Raw genomic sequence first — 22,152 nt, forward strand, 5'->3', positions numbered from 1 at the left:
TGGAACAGTCGGACGAGCCGAAGCCGTTGCAGAGGTGGGCTCGTCACCGAGAGGCATGGTGACAAGCTCGATGTACCGACCATTTCGGAGTTCCGTGGTGAGGACGGGGATCGCTAACCTCCACCAGAATGTTACGTGTGGAAAGACACAGACGAAAGAGGCTATTTAAAGGCTATTTACACTGGAGCCAGGCAGTCAGGCCGACACTCGCTTGCGCCAAGGGCACCGAATTACTTCATCGTCGTTCTCGCGGCGGCTCGTCTCTTGAGCATCGCTCAATGATATCGTAATAATATTACCGGGCCTGTTTAAACGATTCATCACAATATGTTACGGTCTTTCAATGAAATAAACAGCATGCTAAACGCTGCGTGCTATCAATATGCTGCTAAACTTGTAGTTTACGAGTGCTATAAACCAGTCTTTCGATAAACAGTAAGCAATCCCATGGTGTGGAAGATTTGCAAAGCCAAGTAAGTGAGTGTCTTCTTGCGTACCTGTAGCATATGATAAAAAAAACGCAGATCCTAGCGAGTGCATTGTCCGAATCAATGTATCGCAAAACATTTGGCAGGTCTAGCATCAAATTGGAGTTCTCCGAAGAGTTACATCAGGGGTATCAACAAAATAGAGTCAACAAGCAATAATTGCTCTTATGATACAATCGTGTGTGTAACGCCCGCATTAAGACGAGGGCAATGATCGACAGAACTATGACAGGAAGGACACCAGGACAGTTACTTACTCGTTGCGGCAAAAAAAAGAAATGCAAAAAAAAACATTATATGCTCTTTCTGTGCGACTTAGGCCGGTCCCGAAATCAGTAAAATGTCGCAATGCGTAAAGAAGTTTTCTAGCTGGGCTTGCTGGCACATATTAGCTTTTGGGTGAACTCCGCGAGGACGGTACGAGTTTTTCACCTTCTTTGTCCCGTCCTCGCACATTCACCCGGAATTTTACACTCTGTCTTCGCCGCGGTATCTGCTACTAGGAAAGAATTGGGGAATGTGGGCTGGTTTAAGAATTGTGGCCATGTGGCCACAATTCTTTAAGACATGTGCTCTAACCACGATCATAGTGAAATTTAAGTGATGTGGCCTAACAACGATCAAGGCTGTGGTAAGGAATGTTTCAAAATTTAGGGCTTTATCTCTTATACTGTGACGGCATATTCACAAAATTCAAACATAATTCCTCTTATTTCTCCATACGAATACTAAAGTAGAAGTTACTGTCGGAGTTTCAATTTACTGCGATGACCACTATGTATCATTGGCTTTATAGTTCATTCTGCGAAATGTTGCATTAGTTATATTGATGTCATAACAAAAAAATTAGTTTAGAGGCTTGAAGATTGCGCCTTTTTTCGCATTTGGTCCATTTGGTCAATGTTTGTCCAACACGCTCAGCGTAATTTTCTCGCATTCGTTCGTGAACAAAAGCATCAATTTTGGCGCTGCCTCATTCAATAAATATTTGATTGATTGCGCACTTGTCGTGAATGCGTTATCATAAAAGGAACGCACCGAGAAGAGATCTTGAAAGACAGGTTCCCCCCCGTGGCTGCAATAAAAGAGCCGCTTACTTAATCAGCCGACAGCGTCCTCGGTCCTCTCGCAGCCGAGGACGCTGGCTGATAAATGGGAGCTCATTTTGCGAGGCGTGTACGCCTTGTTCGCTTTCTACGACGATCGGCATTCAGTGCGAGTGGGCAATTTATCTTGGTCAATGCCCATGAGGTGAGCATCCTTATCAAGTAGGAACCCAGCACGCTTACGAACTGCGGGGACCTCAGTAAGAGCGCTCGCCTCGACGATTAATGGGCGCCGCAGAGGGCCACCCGTCGCCGCGCATGCGAAGTTGTTCACTTTTGAGGCACACAGGCACTTTTGGAACTTTGCCGTGTTTTCACCGGCTTCTCTTTTGTTCTACTTCAACTCAGCTCGACTTGGGCTTTAGCACAACAGGACACTTTTCCGGTTGTGATCATTTTCATTTCAGTTATTTACCTTCAAGGAGGCTTAGGCGTTACAGAAAAGAGTGGGTGAGAACGAAAAAAAAATGAACGCATGGCGAAAATAATAACAGCAAGCTTTTTAGTATAGGTGGTGAGAAAGCGCCCATTTGAATATTGTGGGATCTTGTATGAAGACGAAGGAGGCGGGAAGGCGTCCCGCCTCCATCGTCGGGAATGGTGTTCACCAGCCTCCTTCCCCCGTGATAAAAAACATCTTGTCCCCCTAGGTGCAAAACCTGCAAGCACCTTCAACGTGACCTTAAAGTCAAAAGCCCCGCATGTAGCCATGCACACGAACTCAAAACCAGTTTTAGTTGCACTAGTTCCGATGTAATTTATATACTTCAATGTTCCTTCTCTAAGAAAGAATATATCCGTGAAACGGCACGATTAATAAACGTCAGGTTAAATAGACATCGCGCGGACACAGCTAAGAGCTTGCCAACGCCGTGATGGAGCATTTCAACCAACTAGGTTATAACATTGATGAACTTAAACTCTATATAGTAGTGAAATTTCTGTTTTCCGCAAGACAGAAAATACGGAGAACTTACCTGGCCCATAAGTTGAAAACATTGCAATCAATAAGCATAAACGTTTCAAAGGAACCTTTATGGTCTATTCCGTATGCTAAATTTAGAACTGTAGGCAACAGCACTGAGTTATCTTTTATTCGATTCTTTATTTGCTTTTTGTTATCGAATTGCCAATAATATTTCAACCTCCCACCTCGCTTTTCTTCCAATAATTCCTTTCGTTCTGTTATTTATATCTTTTTTTTTTTCACGGGCACCATTTCTGCCGCTTCTTTTATTCCATCTTTTCAGAGAGACGATCGTTCACTGACGTCCAGCGGCGCAGATAATGTCCCCCCCCCCCTCCGTCGTTCAGGCCGTTTGCACGGAAGGAGCAACCTACAGGTACACATCAGGCGGCTGACACGCGGAGCCATCTCGCATGCCTCCAGGGACTATGAGTAGCGCATCTTTCCTTTCAATTCTACGCTCTCGCCGCTAACAAACCTCGCCCACCCGCCTTACCATCTCGCCCCCTTTCGAAGAACCCCACCCATATACACTGTGCTGAGGAAAGCATATGTCGCCTTGAAAAAGACAAGTCCACTTGCCGGATACGTTGGCTTCTGCTTTCATCTATTTCTCGTTTCGCTCATCGCCTTGAATTTCCATCTCCTGCATTCCCCGTGCTTTCTCTTCATTTCTACCCTGTCATTTATTACGGTCGCCTCATTTCAACGACGCGAAACACTTCGTTGCGTAAAACTGCCTTCAGTTTGAGTATGCGTGCTCCACCATTAATGGGCGTCCCGTGTGGTCGATTCATATTCGAGCACTGCCCGTGTATGTTTGAGAATACATGGCCCAATATTTATCAGTTCAGAAAGACTGAAATTGACCCTAATTTTAATTGAAGAGGCTGGAGCTCTACGTAGTGTAGATCCTTAGTGCTGACGCATTATTGTTTTGAATTTTTTAATTGATCCTTATCCCTAAATCTATTTTGTGTTTTTTCATGTAATAAATAAACTTGCGCCAATGAAAAAGTGATGAAATAAATAGAATTGACAGAACCGATAGGTTGTTTCGTAAATGGGTCCACATTGAGTGCGAACGTTGACTTACGAAAGCAAAAAAAAAAAGAAATTACTTCTTGCGATTATGATTAAACCACACAAACAATTGCACTCTTCTGTCTGCCTCAGCGGCGCAGCCTCGGTCGGCCATTACAGCCCTCTCATTTAGGTGAAAGAGACAAACAACAGGGAAGGGCTGCCATGTCTAATTTACATGTATAACGCTCTGTCCGATTCCTTGATTCGGTACGTAACACTCTACTTCTTTTGTTTCGGAAGTCTCGTTCACGTTTGTTGTTTAGCTCTTTATGCATTTCTTGGTTGAGCAATAACATTGCAGACTGACACGTACCTCAAAATTAAATTTACGGTGTTAGGCTGCCAGCGAGATTACAGAAGCTGTCGGGCTGTCGACCGGAGGCAATATCAACTCAATTCTTTTTTTTTGCCATGGTATCAAAAGTACGTATAATATTCACTTCTTGCACATTCTTTTCATCTGCCACTTCAATGCTATTGGATTTGTCGAAATGCATTGGGTAATATCTAGCTCTTCCTTGCTGCTTGACTTGACGTGCAAGATGTTTTCCTAAGCAGCGGCAGGAGGTTGGTAGCACGAGCGAGCTCCTTCTGAGGAGGTAAAAAGTTGTTTTACCTGATGTTACCGAACCACGTGCTGCCACACTGCCTTGGACAATTTATTGATGTTCTTTAACTACATCGTTTAATAAACTCCGGAGCTGTGATAAGAAAAATGATGAATACCGTTGCAACTGGCAAAACCATCTGTAGCTAGCCCAGAGAAAAAGGGTGCGAGATCACGGTGTAGAAGAAACACGGTCAGAACGTTGCAGTGCTAGCCCTTGTATTGTGCCATCTCCCGACCGCTGCCTTGCACACTCTCACAAACAAAGTCACGTTTCTCTACTACGTACATCTTCGAAACGGGCGATGTCGTGCAAACTGTGGCGAGCTCGCATGCGCTCAACACAGCCGTTAGACACCTACGAAGTGTGTACATTTCGTCTGTAACGCGCTAGGGAAATGTGTAGCCCGTGGAGGGTCCTACCGCTGTCTTCCAGAACAGCATCCCAGTGCTTTAACCATTGGGGCACGCGTGCCGCGCTCACTCGTAGAAGCGTGTGCGCCACGTTGCTGTATCGCGAATCCTTCTCAACGGCCCTGTCTCTGGCAGATGCCTCCAAAGCGGGCGACGCGCATGCACCTGTTATGCTATCGCATTAAAATGTGTGCGACGAGTCTCAATAGAATAAAAAAAAAGGCGGTATTTCCATGCACTAATTGTTCAAAGCGTTCCACAGAATTTATCCACAAACGCATCCAGTCAGAATTAACTGCCGCATAGCCGGACTCATTGGAATTGTGGATTATTTTAAACCCCTTGCGTGACTGAGCTTGTTATATTACTAGAATCAAATGCTGGGCATGATTGTACACACCATATAATGTCTTATTGATATAGTGTACATTGATTCTAAATCAAAATTTATCAACTACGCAAATGATACCAGCATATGTTTTTTTTTTCTATACAGATATTAATATTCAGTATCACTGCATAACGAAACAACGCCATCACTACAGCATCCGTCCGAGTCGAACTGTGTGCAGATTAATGGAAGAAAAACTAAGATAGTAATATGCAAGACAAACAATAAATTACTGCCTTCGCACCCAACAATAGTTTGTAACTCTCGTGATATAAAAAGTGCTCAGAGTTTCAAGTGTTTCGGACATACATTATCGACTAATATGTCCTGGGAGCACCATAGAAATCGCTTAGTAACAAGAAAAGCTCAGATCATTGATACACTGGAATACATGCTACACGTCTCATTTATCAGCCAACTTGAAGAATAAGACTACTTGCGTACGACCCCCGGTGCTGCTCAGTGGCTATGGTGTTGGGCTGCTGAGCACGACGTCGCGGGATCGAATCCCGGCCATGCCGGCCGCATTTCGATGGGGGCGATTTGCGAAAACACCCGTGTGCTTAGATTTAGGTGCACGTTAAATAACTCCCAGGTGGTCGAAATTTCCGGAGCCCTCCACTAAGGCGTGCCTCATAGTCGGAAAGTGGTTTTGGCACGTAAAACCCCCTAATTTATTTATTTTTTTTTGCTTGCGTATGGCTCACTATTCTATTGTCATTCAAGTTATTGTGATCTTGTATACGAAACCGCAACATTTCCTAATATGCACCTAATTCACTTGAATATAAATATATATCCATTCCATTTATAATACAGCGTATGAGTCTCCAAACGCCGACTTAAAAAAACAGATAATAAACGTATATATCTTACATAAGCATCGGCCAAGTGCAAAATTTAGACAATAAACGCAAAAAGAAACTTACGTAATCTGGAGGGTTTGGCACAGCTAGAGCAAAGTATATCGCATTACCAAATAAGACATCACGAGACTTGGGTTTTACCTGCAATTGTTTCAAACATCACTTATAGCGCGTACGTAGACAGGAACCAAAAGAACGACGAAGGCAAGCGCTGACTTCCAAGTGATTGTTATTTTGAGTAACTCGCATATATACCCAGACAACTAGACAAAGGCGCCCCCCTCCCCAAGTATCCATTCAAAATTTAAAGAAATCATGAGCGCTGCCTTAAAATGAACGAGAGCGCATGAGCGACCTCAAAAAAACCATTTCTGAATCTGTTAGTGCAATTCACGGCTTACAAACCGATTCCCCTTCAGCAATCACTGCTGCTTCAATAAGTCTAGTGCATTCATTAGGACGCCTCGTTAAGATGATGGTATCTTCAAAAAAGCGCGATATAGCCGCATTGTGCGCAATGGACACCTAGAAACCCTTCCCGCCCTTTTTTTGCTATGTTCTTGCAACCTAAAATTAAGACATCTACATGTCTGCCCTATATAAGAGCGACCGCATTTCAGGGGTATCTTGTACACAACCCCTTTCGAACAAACAATATACTGTATACTGTACTGTAGACTGTCCCTATCTATGTTAGTGCTGTAAGTGATGTTTGAAACAGTGGAATACCAACTAGCCAGTAGCCAAACCCTGCTTTACATCCAGATCTGAAGTTTAGTGAACAGCGTCTGCGCTTTACATTGCCTTCGTTTCTTAACAACAATTAAAATAAACTGTTGACAATTTTGCCCGCTAGAATCGTGGGCTAAGTGACATGTATGCCTTATCTTTATTATTACATGTTGAAAATGCTATTTTCAGATAAAATGCTATACTACACCTATTGCTTATGTTTGTCTATGCTATAAATTACTGGTTGTGGAAGCTGACTTTGCGATAATTGCGTGCGTTGTATGATGCTGATGCCAAATTGCTTTTAATTAGACGCAATGGGCTAGTAAAGCTGTATAACTGCAATTTTATCTCCAGTCCTACCATTAGATATTGTTGCGCAAGGTGGCAAATGAAGTATTTTTATTCGAGCGGCAAATCGCACGAATCGCGATAATTCAATATCGGATAGCATTAGTACTTCAACTATAGAAATGATGATGCGGTTGTGATAAGTGATTTTGAAAAAAACTAACTTTTTTTAAAGAAAAAGCGTGAATAAGTAGTGATAAAGCAAGTCGAATGCACAAACAGTAGAAAAAACGGCATGTACTCGACCAGACGACGTCAGGAAAGTTGAAGTAGCGCATAAGTGCCGTCATCACTAAAGGAAATTGTGGAATGACTGAGAGCTGTGCCAAACGTCTGCAGCAAACGTTCGTAAAGTTTATCGCATGAAAACACTACACCGAGTCTCTTTTTTCACCATTAGGAATGAGGCACGCTACAGAAGAATAACAGCAACCGAAAGCTTCCACTAATTCTATTTGCATCATAACTTTAGAAGACACCATACCCCTTCTTTCAAAAGAACCTGATTAGAAATCCCATATACCTTATCTAAAAGCCAAATGTCGGTGAGCAGAAGTGTGCCGGCGTTGCAACAATTATTAACGCACCAAGCTCGTGTTTTTTTGTGAACATACCATTGATATTTGGAGACACACCGGTGTTGCTAGTTCTTGTGTATATGATTTAGCCACCCTCCTTTACCTCTCCGCCTAAAGGACCAACTACATGGCCAGAATGCAAAGACATGGAAGGCGCGGATATTTCCTATGTTGCGCGCTGTGCAGTAGTATTATTTGACGTGATGCAAGACATTGCTGTCATCGAGGGCTCTGGCTACAACGTATATCACGAATCAACTCCCGTAGCGCCACCTTTAGGGGAACTCCAAGTCCACTCCCATACTATAAACTTCCCTCTTATGTGTCAGCAGCTCCGAAACTTTAAATCCTCGTTCCTGGAAATTTTCACCGGTTGATGCTGGACGGGCTAAAAACATTTTTTTTTTGTGGTTGCAAAGCATTTTTGGACGGGATCTTCCACGCACATCGCGCCAAATGTGCGGCCCTTGGGCGATGTCGTCGACATTGCAGAGAGGCTTAGTGTATATGTAAGCGAGTCAAAGTATTTTGGTAATATTCTGCAGTTGTTGAAATTCCGGTGTGTAACATTACGTCTAACAATTTTGTTTCTTCGAGCGAGAGTGATCTTATCGGGGGAAGAATAAAGGTCCCATGTTTATTTATCAACTTGCGTTTAATTCGGTCATGTACCACATCCAAGCTACGTTCCCCATCAGCAAGCAAAGCAATCCTGCCAGAGTGGAAATAATTGCAGAGTAATGTTCTGATTTCTATATTAGGAAGCCTTTCTCCTAGAACCGATAAAACCTCGGTGACCACTTCTTGTTTTGCTTTTTCAGCAACAAACTTTTCCAGGTTTTTTTTTCATTCCTACGAGATGTGTGTTTAGCTATCCAACCGTCCACAGAAGTTCTTTAGGTGGAAAGTGAATCTGTCAGTTCTTAAAGGATGTGCTACTCTCAGCATCCACAGATATGAGCCGAAACAAAACCTAAGAAGGTTCAGTCAGAACGCATAGGTTCGGAAGCCCCATAATAGAGGCGCCGTCTCATCTCAAGCAATAATCTGGTATCTTAGAAAAGTAGGTGACTATACCAGCCAAAATGGGCATGTCAATGTCTTATTTTGATAGTGTTCCCATCGGCACTTATGTGGCTGCTGAGAAATGTTGCGGAGTGAGGCGTTCCTTACCGCAGATGATGCAACAGTGTTGACCTGGTAAATAGAGCCATCATCATCATCATCATCACCATCATCATCATCACCAGCCGGGTTACGCCCTCCGCAGGGCAAAGGCCTCTCCCACACTTCTCTAACTATCCTGGTCATGTAGTAATTGTGGCCATGTTGTCCCTGCAAACATCTCATCTCATCCGCCCGCCTAACTTTCTGCCGCCTCCTGCTACGCTTCCCTTCCCTTGGAATCCAGTCCGTAACCCTTAATGACCATCGGTTATCTTCTCTCCTCATTACATGTCCTGCCCATGCCCCCCCCCATTTCGTTTTCTTCATTTCAACTAAGATGTCATTAACTCGCGTTTGTTCCCTCAGCCAATCTGCTCTTTTCTTATCCCTTAACGTTACACCTATCATTCTTCTTTCCATAGCTCGTTGCGTCGTCCTCAATTTGAGTAGAACCCTTTCCGTAAGCCTCCAGGTTTCTGCCCCGTACGTGAGTACTGGTAAGACACAGCTGTTATAAATTTTTCTCTTGAGGGATAATGGCAACCTGCTGTTCATGATCTGAGAATGCCTGCCAAACGCACCCCAGCCCATTCTTATTTTTCTGATTATTTCAGTCTCATGATCCGGATCCGCCTTCACTACCTGCCCTAAGCAGATGTATTCCCTTACCACTTCCAGTGCCTCGCTACCTATCGCAAACTGCTGTTAACTTCCTAGACTGTTAAACACTAATTTCGTTTTCTGCAGATAATGTTTGGACCCACCCTTCTGCTTTGCCTCTCAAGGTCAGTGAGCATGCATTGCAATTGGTCCCCTGAGTTACTAAGCCAGGTAACATCATCAGCGAATCGCAAGTTACTAAGGTGTTCTCCATTAACTATTATCCCCAGTTCTTCCCAATCTAGGCCTCTGAATACCTCATGTAAACACGCTGTGAATAGCATTGGAGAGATCGTATCTCCCTGCCTGACGCCTCTCTTTATTGCAATTTTGTTGCTTTATTTATGGAAAACTACTATTCCTGTGGAGCCACTATAGATATCTTTCAGTAGTTTTACATACGGCTCGTCTACAACCTGTTTCCATAATGCCTCCATGACTTTTGAGGTTTCGACTGAATCAAGCGCTTTCTCTTAATCAATGAAAGCTATATATAGGGGTCTGTTATATTCCCCACATTTCTCTATCAGCTGATTGATAGTGGGAATATGGTCTATTGTTGAGTAGCCATTACGGAATCCTGCCTGGTCCTTTGGTTCACAGAAGTCTAAGGTGTTCCTGATAATGCTTGCGATGGCCTTGGTAAATACTTTGTAGGCAACGGACAGTAAGCTGATTGGTCTATGATTTTTAAAATTTTTGGCGTCCCCTTTCTTATGGATTAGGATTATGTTAGCGTTCTTCCAGGATTCCAGTACGCTCGAAGTCATGAGGTATTGCGTATACAATGTGGCCAGTTTTTCTAGAACAGCCTGCCACCGTCCTTCAACAAATCTGCTTTTATCTGATCCTCCTGAGCTGCCTTCCCCCTTTGCATAGCTCCTAAGGCTTTCTTTACTTCTTCTGGCGTTACCTGTGGGATTTCGAATTCCTCTAGGCTATTCTCTCTTCCACTATCGTCGTGGGTGCCATTGGTACTGTATATATGTCGATAGAACTCCTCAGCCACTTGAACGATCTCATCCATATTAGTAATGGTATTGCCGGCTTTATTCTCTTAACGCATATATCTGATTCTTGCCTATTCCTAGTCTCTTCTCCACTGCTTTTAGGCTTCCTCCGTTTCTGAGAGTAAGTTCATTCTATCCATATTATACTTCCTTATGTCAGCTGTCTTACGCTTGTTGATTAACTTGGAAAGTTCTGCCAGTTCTATTCTATCTGTCGGGTTAGAGGCTTTCATACGTTGGCGTTTTTTGATCAGATCTTTCGTCTCCTGCGATAGCTTACTGGCATCCATCCTGTCTAACGGAGTTACCCCCTACTCCTATTGCACACTCCTTAATGATGCCCATAAGATTGTCGTTTCATATATTTAACACTAAGGACCTCTTCCTTAGTTAAGGTCGAATACCTGTTCTGTAGCTTGATCCGAAATTCCTCTATTTTTCCTCTTACCGCTAATTCATTGATCGGCTTCTTATGTGCCAATTTCTTCCGTCCCCTCCGCAAATCTAGGCTAATTCGAGTTCTTACCATCCTATGGTCACTGCAGCGCACCTTGCTGAGCACTTCCACATCTTGTATGATGCCAGGGTTAGCGCAGAGTATAAAGTCTATTTCATTTCTAGTCTCGCTATCCGGGCTTCTCCGCGTCCACTTTCGGCTATCCCGCTTGCGGAAGAAGGTATTCATTGTCCGCATATTATTCTGTTCTGCAAACTCTACTAATAACTCTCCCCTGCTATTTCTAGAACCTATGCCATATTCCCTCACTGACTTTTCTTCAGCCTGTTGCATGCCTACCCTGGCGTTGAAGTTGCCCATCAGTACAGTGTATTTTGTTTTGACTTGCCCATCGCCGATCCCACGTCCTCGTACAAGCTTTCGACTTCCTGTTCATCATGACTGGATGTAGGGGCCTAGACCTGTACTACCTTCCATTTGTACGTCTTATTTAAGTTTCACAACACCTGCCACCCTCTCGTTAATGCTATAGAATTGCTGTATGTTACCAGCTATATCCTTATTATTAAGGAATCCGACTCCCAGTTCTCATCTCTCTGGTAATCCCCGGTAGCACAGGACATGCCCGCTTTTTAGCAGTGTGGGTAATTCTTTTTTCCTCCTAACTTCACTGAGCCCTATTATATACCGTTTACTGCCCTCTAATTCCTCATATAGCACTGCTAGACTCGCCTCACTCGATAACGTTCTAGCGCTAAACTAGGTAAATAGTGTAAAAGCACATATATATTGCAAGGTCGTATGGCTTCACAGAAAGCGAGAGCCACAATATTGTCAAAGGACGGCTCTGAAAGGATTGCACCAAAAGCGCCAGAATTCCAGTGGTGCGGATGGGCTCAATACAGTTGCGCAAGGGATGAAAAGGACAAAAAACACGTTTATGTGCATTACTCTGATCGGTGCTTAAGTGCCCACACGGTGCTTGATGTTGTGCCTCTGGGGAGCTGCAGCTTAAAGCTATTCCAATTGCTTCCTATTCAATTTGTGCGACAAGTCCTCCACGATTGGTCAAAATTTTTTCGAGCCATTCCCACTTCACCTGTCGCTGAGGCGACGTTGGGACAACCACAAGAACTGCTCGTTTAATATGGCCTGCGCACGCTAATTATGCACAATTAAGCCGAAGTAAAGAAAAATATTGATTTATCATTCCCCATCTTTTTTTTTGCCATTAGCCCTCGACTATTGGTGAGAAGTTTTTAGGCTGCGCCCACTTGGCCTTTATTTCAGGCGACGTCACGAAACCGCGAGAACTAACCATGTCCATGTTTATCTTTTTAAATATCAGTCGTCTTGCTTACGGTGCCCTCAAGCTATTTTTGTGCTAACTCTGTTAGACCGATTTTTAAAGAATAAATTTCACGCAACTTTAGTTACGTCAAAACATGAATAGGCTTGCTCTGTTTGGGACCCATCTGGCTCCGCGTTAATCACCGCCCTCGAATCTGTTCAGAACCGCACTGCTCGATATGTGCTCTCTAATTACTTTCGCTGCACCAGCGTTTCTTCATAAAAAGCTAATTTAGGTCTACCGTTATTTCGGTCATGCCGCAAGTGCTTCCGCTTGAACCTCCATCACAAAATTTTTTGCACTAAGCCAACACTTAAAAACGACCTTTTCCTCAATATAGATTAGGTGTCCTCATGGATCCATCATAGAGTCAAGGTTAAAATTCCATTTTGTCACACTAACAGTCGCCAAGCCTCTTATTTGCTGCAAACGAGCAGTGATTCCCCGTTTCTTCTCGTTTATTACATAACGAGGGTCTCGAATCCGGCAACATTGATGCCTTCAGGTAGCATATGTGGGTTTATTGACCAGTTGCCTTCACCCAAAAAGATCACGTTCTCGTGACGCCTGCGGCAAGAAGGACGTTCCACGGCTGCTGCCAAGGTCTGTGAGTGGTGGCGCTGGCTAACACTCCCAGGGTTCTACTAGGACACATAAATCCCCAAGAAAGTGGATGGGGAAACATCGTCGCGGTAGTTCAATTGGTAGAGCATAGCACGCGAAATGCGAAGGTTGTGGGTTCGGTTCCCACCTGCGGCAAGCTTTTTCATCCACTTTAATTTCCATTATTTTATCGTTTCTTCATTTCGTTTATTAAGCACAAGTAATTTCCCCTATGTTGTGCTTGGTGTCAGTGTTTGTTGGCTTCTTATGATATGACTAATAAAAAAATCGGGCCCCTCGGTTAACCCCCCTTTCTTCTCGTTTAGGTAGGACCGAGTGTTTTTTAGGCAGCCGTTCACGGCTGGTGTGCATTCTCTTTCAGTCATGCTAGATTGATGAAATGTAACGTTTTCCACCCTTCATGTAGATAGTCTAAATAAATCCCATATTCCTCATTCTCAATGAGAACAAGTCCTCCCCTTCAACAACGTCCTCAGCGCGGATGAGTCGGACAACGGCATGGGCCAGCTACCACCTAATTCATGCCCGGCCCCAACCCTTACAATATACGCTCACACAGTCTTGTCCGAGTATATATTCGCGCACGTGGCCACTAGATGGAACAGTGTGTTCAGAGAGATAGAGATGTGCCTCCTACATGGCGCGCGTCTCGGCGGTGGCAATACGGTGTGTCGCTACATTGTTTCAATACATACTAATAGCAATAACATCGACTTTCATCACGAGATTGCTTCCGTGAGAATTATTTAAATAATATGGCGCAAATAAAAACGCCAGCAACTTTCTCTAATCGCCCAATATGTGGCTTAGAGCGACACTTTCAAAATAAACTGATCGCCTTATCGTAGTGCGCGGTAAATCCTCCTACGTATGCTGCACCTACGTCTGCAGCGAGATTCCTGCAAGGTGTTCGTGCACTTGTGCAAGCGCGAAGGCGTAATTGAGGTTATTAAGCAGAACCTCCCCCCCCCCCCTTATACAAGAAACTTCACATTTCTCAAAACGCCATCAGCGCATAAAAGATAAAATGTATATTGACAGATCAAGTAGAAGCACAACCTAATATATAAATGAAAATAAAAATAAAACTACTCATTACTGAGTAACTGTACTCACTACTCTGCTCTTCACTGAAAACTTGTATCTATTTTTTTTGCGTCGTAAATGTGCGGAAACATGCAATGTGACCTAAAATCAACACATCGATCATTACATCTGAAGTGACCAGAACCTTCACTTATTCTTATTGCCAGAGTTATGTACATATATAATCTAAAATATTACAATAGCGTCTCTTAGTTTCGCTGAGAATGTAGATTTTCTCCATTTCTGCGGCGTACCATACAGTGACTGCACGCACCCGCCGTGGTTGCTCAGTGGCTGTGGTGTTAGGCTGCTGAGCACGAGGTCGCGGGATCGAATCCCGGCCACGGCGGCCGCATTTCGATGGGGGCGAAATGCGAAAACACCCGTGTACTTAGATTTAGGTGCACGTTAAAGAACCCCAGGTGGTCGAAATTTCCGGAGTCCCCCACTACGGCGTGCCTCATAATCAGAAAGTGGTTTTGGCACGTAAAACCCCATAAAAAAAAAGTGAGTGCACGAGTTCACGGTAGAGTGTATAAGCGCGACTGGACGAGGACGAAGAAAGAAACATACACAGACACTGTTTCTTTCTTCGTCCTCGTCCAGTCGCGCTTATACACTCTACCATGGATTCTAACCAACTAGCCCGCCAACGTGTTTTAACTATGCAAGAGTTCGCGCCTTCGCTGGCCTAGACAGTGCCAGTTCTAAGGCAAATGTGTTATTACGGGTATTGTCGTATTACGTTATCAAACAATAGAGAACACACGTTAAAAAAATAGCTGGTATTGTGTGACACAGCGAGAACTTTTAAAATGCGTTCTCTAAATTGTTGCTATGGCACCTGCAGAGAGATCGTGCGTTCTGGTCCGCCATGGATATTCTTGTTGTGTCCGCATAAAAAGACAAACGCCCGACACCTTCAATGCAAAACAAACAGGTACCCCCCTTTATTTGCAGGCCAGTGCTTACTGGTACGGGAGTAACGTGTATTTAGAAATTAAACTACATACAAGGTTACAACAGCCAGAAGCAGTGGTGACAGATGCAGTGCTTTCGCATGCTTCTGGCCACTTCGTCGCCGTCGTCTTCGTCCGACGGACAGTAGCAGCCTCTTCACTTTCTCGTGACACTACGACCCCGGGCGAGAGCGCCGATCCGGTGCTTGCTATGACGAACCAGAGGGGCCCGTTACGTACGGCTTATGTCCTGGAACGTGCACGAAAGCAGAGGGCGGTGACGTAGACGGCGCTGACTTGACGAGTCGGTCGATTTCGTATGTAACGTCTGTGACGATATAGCACACTTTAAGAACCATCGCAGTAGCTAGGACAATATCTTTTCGGAGAGACAGATGCGGCGGGGCGGAAACCACAGCAGCACGAGGGCACCTGCGGAGTAACAAACTTCTCTCTCGCGACTATCATACAGGGCTTTTTCAGGAGCCTGGGACGTTTGTGAGCCGTTCACGAGTGACCTAGCGAGCTGTGTCGGCGCGCGCTATGGTGTCGCGAACGTATGTAATGGATGAGCTTATGGAAGCGGGAATTAGAGTATCGATAGGCAGAGAAGGTTCGCGTCTATACAGAAGATAAAATGGTGAGTAGCCAGTGGTGTCATGCCATGACGAGTTGTAGGCGTGAGTAACATACGGCAAAGTAGCGTAATAATGGCGTGATTGGCGGAGATGTACATTGAAAGCATGTCGGTCAGAGTTCGGTTCAGCTGTTCTGTGAGTCCATTCGCCTGCGGTTGATAAGCAGTTACGAGCTTGTGGAAGGTGGAGCAGGAACGTAGGATGTCCTCGATAACGCGAGACAAAAAGCACTGGCCTAGATCGGTCAGAAGCTGCCGAGGAGCACGGCGATGCAACATGATGTCGTAAAGAAGAATGTCGGCGACATCCAGAGCGCAGCTGATTGGGTGCGGGTAATGGTGTATCGCGTCGCGTAGTCGGTCGCGACGGCGACCTACTTGTTGCCTGATGTCGATGTTGGAATGAGGCCAAGAAGGTCGAGCTCAACGCGAAAGAATGGCTCGGCGTAAATGTCGATAGGAGGAAGCACACCGACAGGTAGCACAGCTGGCCGCTTGCGGCGCTGGCATTGGTCGCAGCGAGCAACATATCGTTGCACGGAGCGTCTCCGTGCGACAATATGTCGGCCAGGCCAGAAGAAACGGCGCCTGATGCGATCATAAGTGCGGGCGGCACCAAGGTGACCAGCAGTTGCCTCATCGTGAAGCTGTCGGAGGACAACTGACCGCAGATGCGAAAGCACGACGAGAGGACGTTCAGGACCGTCTGGATGCATATTGTGGCGAACTCCTGCGTAAAATTGACAAAAAAGACAGATTATTTTGGAAATTCACGCGTACGCGCGACGAGGCGGACCTAATTGCTTTTAAGCAGTCCCGAAATGCCTTAAGTAAAGGAATGAAAAAATCAAAGGAGCTGTATCACATACAAACATTTACTTTGTGCTCAAAACGAGCAGATGTTTTATGGAATAAAATAAACTCATTGATAGGTCGAAATCCGAGAACAGAACAAATTAGGGAGGTGCTCCATGAAGGAAACTTGGTCAGTGGGGAGGATATGGCCAATGTTCTTAATGTTTACTTCGTTTACAGAGTCTTCAACGACAGATCGCCCGCTGCTTGCCGAACTCTGGGTTCAGAAACTACAAGCACGTTTTTCTTAGCAGGTACTATTGAACCAGCAGTCCGCACAGTATTCCTTGGCTTAAGAAAGACCCGCAGCTGCGACGCAGATGGCATGCTAATAAAACCAGTGGAATATGTTATTTATCAGATTACTCCAGCACTAACACACATATTTAATCTCTGTATTTCGACAGGGGTTTTTCCTTCCAAAATGCAAACGGCTCGCGTAATAGCTCTCTACAAAAAGGGGAACAAGCATAACGTTGCCAATTATAGCCCAATATCTATTCTCCCCGCATTTTTTACGGTTTTGGAAAACTTATTTTTAGTAGCTTATCCTGTTTTCGCACCAATTATGTCCTGACAAAATCATAATATGGCTTCCAAAAACATAAGTCTACAGTACTCGCCCTACTGGATCAATAAGAATACATCCTACAAATGTTTGAACAAAGAAATTAAGTAGTCAGAATTTTTGTGGATTTCACAAAAGCATTTCACTATATTCACCACGGTATTTTATTTAAAAAATTAAACCATTATGGCATTCGTGGGCTCCCACTCGCGTTACTTAAAAGCTATCTGGCGCATAGATGTCAATTTGTTTCTATAAATGATTTCGTATCAGACAAGAAGAAAATAATTTCACGCGTACCACAGGGAAGCATTCTTGGTTCCCTTTATATATCAATGACATCGCCCATATCTCCCCAGAAGTTAAGTTTATTATCTCTGCAGATGACATGAGTATATTTGTCACCTCAGCATCAGATCTTATTCTTTCTAGTAAAGCTAATGACGTCTTATAGAAGTTAAACAACTGGATAAGTAACAATGAGTTAAAAATAAATGCAACCAAAACAAAAGCCACAGTTTTTCATTCGAAAGGTCAACAAGTGACTTTCCAGAATAACCTTGGATTTATAGGCTCAGATATAGAAATAGTGAAGTCAGTGAGAGTACTTGGGGTACATTTCTCCAGTTCTTTGCAATGGGATGACGACGTCAATAACATTCAAATGAAACTAAGTCGGATAACTGGAATATTAAGCCGTATCCGGTACCTTATCCCCAACTCGGTGAGGTTATTGATATACAAATGGCTGTTTAGTTCTTATCTTTACTACTGCTATTTGGTGTGGGAAACAACTACAGAAACAAACTTAACGATAATACTGAGAATACAGAATAAAGTGCTGAGGCTGATAGACAACGCTATAATTCTAGCACCTAGCGACTCACTATTTAAAAATGTAGGATAATCAAAGTGAATGTCCTATATCAATACAGACCACTAAGGGAGTACTGTCTTAGCTGCAAACGCTCAAACTTTTTGTTCATGGAGATGGCGAATCTTTGCTTAAAGGAAACGGCCCATGAAACAAGAAATACAGAAATGTCGAACGTTCCTTTCTTTCGTACTAATTATGGCTTTCATATGCTTCGACGTACTCTTCCGCAAATTCTAAATATTTACACTAGCAAAGGTATAGATGTGTCTCATTTAAGTGTCGTAGAATTAGCGGATCTTTTTGTTGTATAAACTAATTAGCAATTTATTTAATTGCAGAAGATTGCAGCAGTTTTCTTCGTTGTATAAGCTATGTATAAACTATCTTCTCAGTTTTTTTTTATGTATTGATCTTCACGCAAAATAATCTCACTTTAAAAAAAAGAAAGAAAAAATGCTGTGATATTATGACGTCCTTCAGCTGCTGCCATTGTTTACAAAGGGGGCGGAGGATCCCTCAAGTCGTCATTTGAACGGCTTTTCCCTCCGCCTCCTGTTACACTGTACTGTGGCGAAGCAAATAAATCAATCAATATCAATATACAAGGTGTCATAGTGAAGGCCGAACAAGTGGAGTGAAGGATCAGGTGTGGCTGAGCTAAGACTGTCGATAACAGAACGTAAAGCACCGTTGCTGCGTTGTTCATCTCGTATATTAACGAGGGCCGAGATGACAAGACGGAGGCGTTGGTGTCGCGCTCGGTGACGTCAGGGGAATCTACTGGATGCCATGGCAAGCAATCGGCATCTTGATCAACCTGAGAGTGCGCGTGCACTACTGAAGACGAGTATTCTTGGAGGCGCACAGCCAAACGACCGAGGCGGCCTGAAGGGTTTTTGAGCGAAAAAAAGCGAAAAGAGGGCATAATCATCAGTCACGACGATAGAGGTGCGGCCAAACAGGTAGGAAAGAAATTTGACGACATTCCAGACAAAAGCAAGAGAGACAGAGAGAGAGAGAGAGAGAATAAACATTTTTGTTGGATGAATGCAGCTTTGGAGAGGTGTCCTCATTCCAGAATGCCTTGAGCTCGGGCCGAGTCCTGGGCCCTCGCAATCAGCTGTTGCTGGTCCTCGAGTTTGGAGCTGGCCAAGGCTCTCTGCCAAAGCTCCTTGGTGTGGTAAGGGTTCGGAGGATTTAATGGCGCCCCTCCGCAACCCCCCACTCTCTGTTTGAGGGTCCCGGGCTCTGCGCAGAAGCGCCATTGCGGAGAGAATTGTGTAGGGGCAAGGAGGTGATTTCTGGTTGGGTGGGGGAATGTATTAAATTCTAGAGCTCCGAAGAATCGCTCCTGCTTTCTAGGTGGCGACTTGTGTGGGGGTGCATATGTTCTGCGGGCTAGCTCGTAGTGTTGTGTGATGTTTTGGTACGAGACAAGAGGGTGCATGCGCTCAGGTTCAGATTCCTCGGCGTCGGCTCGGTGGGTCAAATCTCGAGCCAAGTGGTTGGCGACCTCGTTCCCAGGAACGCCATGATAAGCTGGCGCCCAGATGATCATGACTGATCTCGTTGGCGGCTTTTGGTTGATGATCTGGAGCGTAGTGGTATGAATCCTGCCGCTAGCAAAGCTGCGGCACGCCTGTTGGGAGTCATTCACTATAACTTCAACCTCTGTTTGGGAGAGCGCGAGGGCTATGGCCGCTTCCTTGGCTTAGAGGGGGTTGTTTCTTGTGAGCAAAATGCTGCTGTGATGTTCTTTGTTGACGACTACGGTGGGTATTGTGGCAGCGCGTCTGGGGTAAGACCCCGCGTTCGTGTAGGCTGTAGAGGGTAAAGTCCCGTATCGCTTGTGTATGGCCAGGGCCCGGGCCTCCATTCGCTCTACGTGGTGCACTAGGTGCATGTTGCGAGGTAGAGGACGTACGATGATGTTGCTCCGGATGGCATGGGGTAAGCTCACACACAGTCTGAGGCGGCGGATGGCTGAGAGGGCCAGAGAGCCCCAGGCGTAAGAGGATGGACCTCCCCGCTTCCGTAACCGCCAGCCTTGTTCGCTGACTGGATAAATCTGCCTCGATCAGCTCCTCGGCTATGTTGTGGAAGCCTAGTCGTAGTAGGAGTTCTGTGGACGTACTGATCGGCAGGCCCATCGCGTGCTTACATGCCTTTCTGATCATTGTGTTCATTTTCGGGAGTTCCGTCGCGTTGAGTAGTGCGTATGGAACAGCGCAAGTTATTCGAGACACGACGAAGGCTTGGACAAGCCGAAGCGTGTCCAATTCCCCCATGCCTCTTGTCTTGGTTGTTATTCGCCGGGTTATGTTGGTAACTTGGGCTGTTGTATTCTTAAGGCTGTGAATTATTATTGTGTTGGTGCGATCTGACTGGAAAACCATTCCCAATATCTTTACGCTCTGAGACGGAACGATGGTGTGTCCCTCCAGTTGTATGTTGATAGTGAACGAGTTGGTTGCGTGCTTCTTTCGCGGTGAGACCAGGAGTAGCTCCGACTTATGGGGGGGGGGGGGGAGGGGCAGTTTAGGCCGCATGACCGCATAAGTGGCTCACTACGTGTGCCGTTTCCTGCAAGCAGCTCTCCGTTGCCCCGATGGACCCTGTGGGCGATCAGATGGTAATGTCGTCGGCATATAAGCCATTCCGGATCGCCGAGATATTATCGAGGAGCGGCGGAAGGCCTATTAGGACGATATTGAAAAGGAGAGGGGATAACACTGCTCTCTGTGGTGTGCCACGCCCGCCCAGTAGGAAGGGGTTTGTGGTTTGGTCCCCCACCTTTAGGATTGCTTTTGTATCTGAGAGGAAATTTCTGATATAGGAATACGTCCTGGCCCCACAGCCCAGCGTGTTCAGCCTCTGTAAGATTACTGTATGCTTGACGGTTCCGAACGTCCTTTTACGATCTAAGGCGAGGACAGCCGTGGGGGAGTTGCGTGTCGCTGGTACAATACCCTCCTCTTTCAGCTAAAGTAGGATGTCTTGAGTTGAGAGGCGTGGATGGAATTCTATCATTGTTGTTGGAAATTTCCCCGGATCCTCCAGGAATGGTTGTAGCCAGTTGAGAACGATGTGCTCTAGGAGCTTTCCTACTGTTAGGAATGGCCGTACGGGGGTGACAACGTGCCAGCTATTTCAGCCCGCTGCACGTGTTCCAATCCAACCGGACGGGGCGCACTTCAGAGAATTGCGAATAACCGGCAGCCACGTGGCGCGGGGTCAGCTCAGGAATGTGCTACCCGGCGTGCCACCCGGGACGGAGCAGAGTCCTACGAAGCCCCTCTGACGTCGGCTCCGGACCTTTACACCTGTGTGTGTGTGCGGCACTGAAACCTGTGCAACCGGTGTATGTGAGCCCGCCTCCTCCAAAAGGGCGGGTCATCTTCGGTGACGTCGAACGGTGACGTCGAACGATGACTGGACGAACGTTTCCGTCCGCTTGGAATCAAGGTGGGGAGACCAAGTGCTTATAAGCAGCGATTGTCGGCTGCTAGGGCCTGCTCGTTGTGTGCTCGTTGTCGTGCTAGAAATGTACACGTGAGCTGTGTGCTGTATGTTAGTCTTGCGGGCTCCATATGGGAGTCACGCTAGACTGTCGATGTATGTCTTGTCTAAGATGTAAATAATGTAAATAAATCCTGCTCTGCTAAGTCCCGACGAAGAGTCAAGCTCCTTCCTACAGCTACGACTGCCAAATCTTACAGCTGAATGGCAGCGGTGAGATCGGCCTACGGCTCCTAGATAGGCCTACGGCTCCTAAATCGGCCAACGACTCGGAGACAACAACAGCAGCTGACAGACGTTGGCACTTGGTGACCGACCGGTATCCTGATCAAGTTGGAGGCGACGTGAGATTGACCACCTCTTGCAACTGACTGGGTACGGCGGAGAAGGACTGGTGATATGGTGCTGCTTCAGTGGGTAAGCGTTTGGTTTTGGCTGTAAGATTTACCAGGCTTCAATTTCTCTGTGTTTTTGGATTTGATTCGCTGGGATGTTTTACTTGTATACTGATTTGCGTGGGTATCGCAACAAGTATTGTGTTACAGCAGAGCCAAAGCTTAAAGTAGCGACCATGGTCCTAACGTGTTTGACGAGAGCTGACCTGTTGTGGTTGTGTGAAGGGATCGAGGTAGACGTAGCGGAGAACTTGACGGAAACAGAAATTCGTAAGACAATTCTCGAAAGTGAGAATGACTTGAAATTCACAGAACAAATGGGCAAACGAATTCTAAGTAAGAAACGGGAACAGGAAGCAATTAGGCAAGAACAGGATGAATTTAGGCAGAAACTAAAAAGT

General features: G+C 45.3%; 1 protein-coding gene across 8 annotated transcripts in view; it reads right to left on the minus strand.

The window, feature by feature from the left end:
* Nucleotides 1-22,152, minus strand: part of LOC142580110 (FMRFamide receptor-like) — a 1,221,375-nt gene that overhangs the window by 704,379 nt on the left and 494,844 nt on the right. The window contains exon 4 of one of the 8 annotated variants that reach the window (XR_012827562.1): nucleotides 14,893-16,267. The exons of the other annotated variants lie outside the window; for them this stretch is intronic. The gene's annotated coding sequence lies outside the window, so the exon portion shown is untranslated. Of the gene's footprint in view, nucleotides 1-14,892; nucleotides 16,268-22,152 lie in introns of those variants that run through there. 8 annotated transcript variants of the gene reach the window in all.

The sequence above is a fragment of the Dermacentor variabilis genome, chromosome 4 (assembly GCF_050947875.1).
Source record: "Dermacentor variabilis isolate Ectoservices chromosome 4, ASM5094787v1, whole genome shotgun sequence".
Classification (NCBI taxonomy): domain Eukaryota; kingdom Metazoa; phylum Arthropoda; class Arachnida; order Ixodida; family Ixodidae; genus Dermacentor; species Dermacentor variabilis.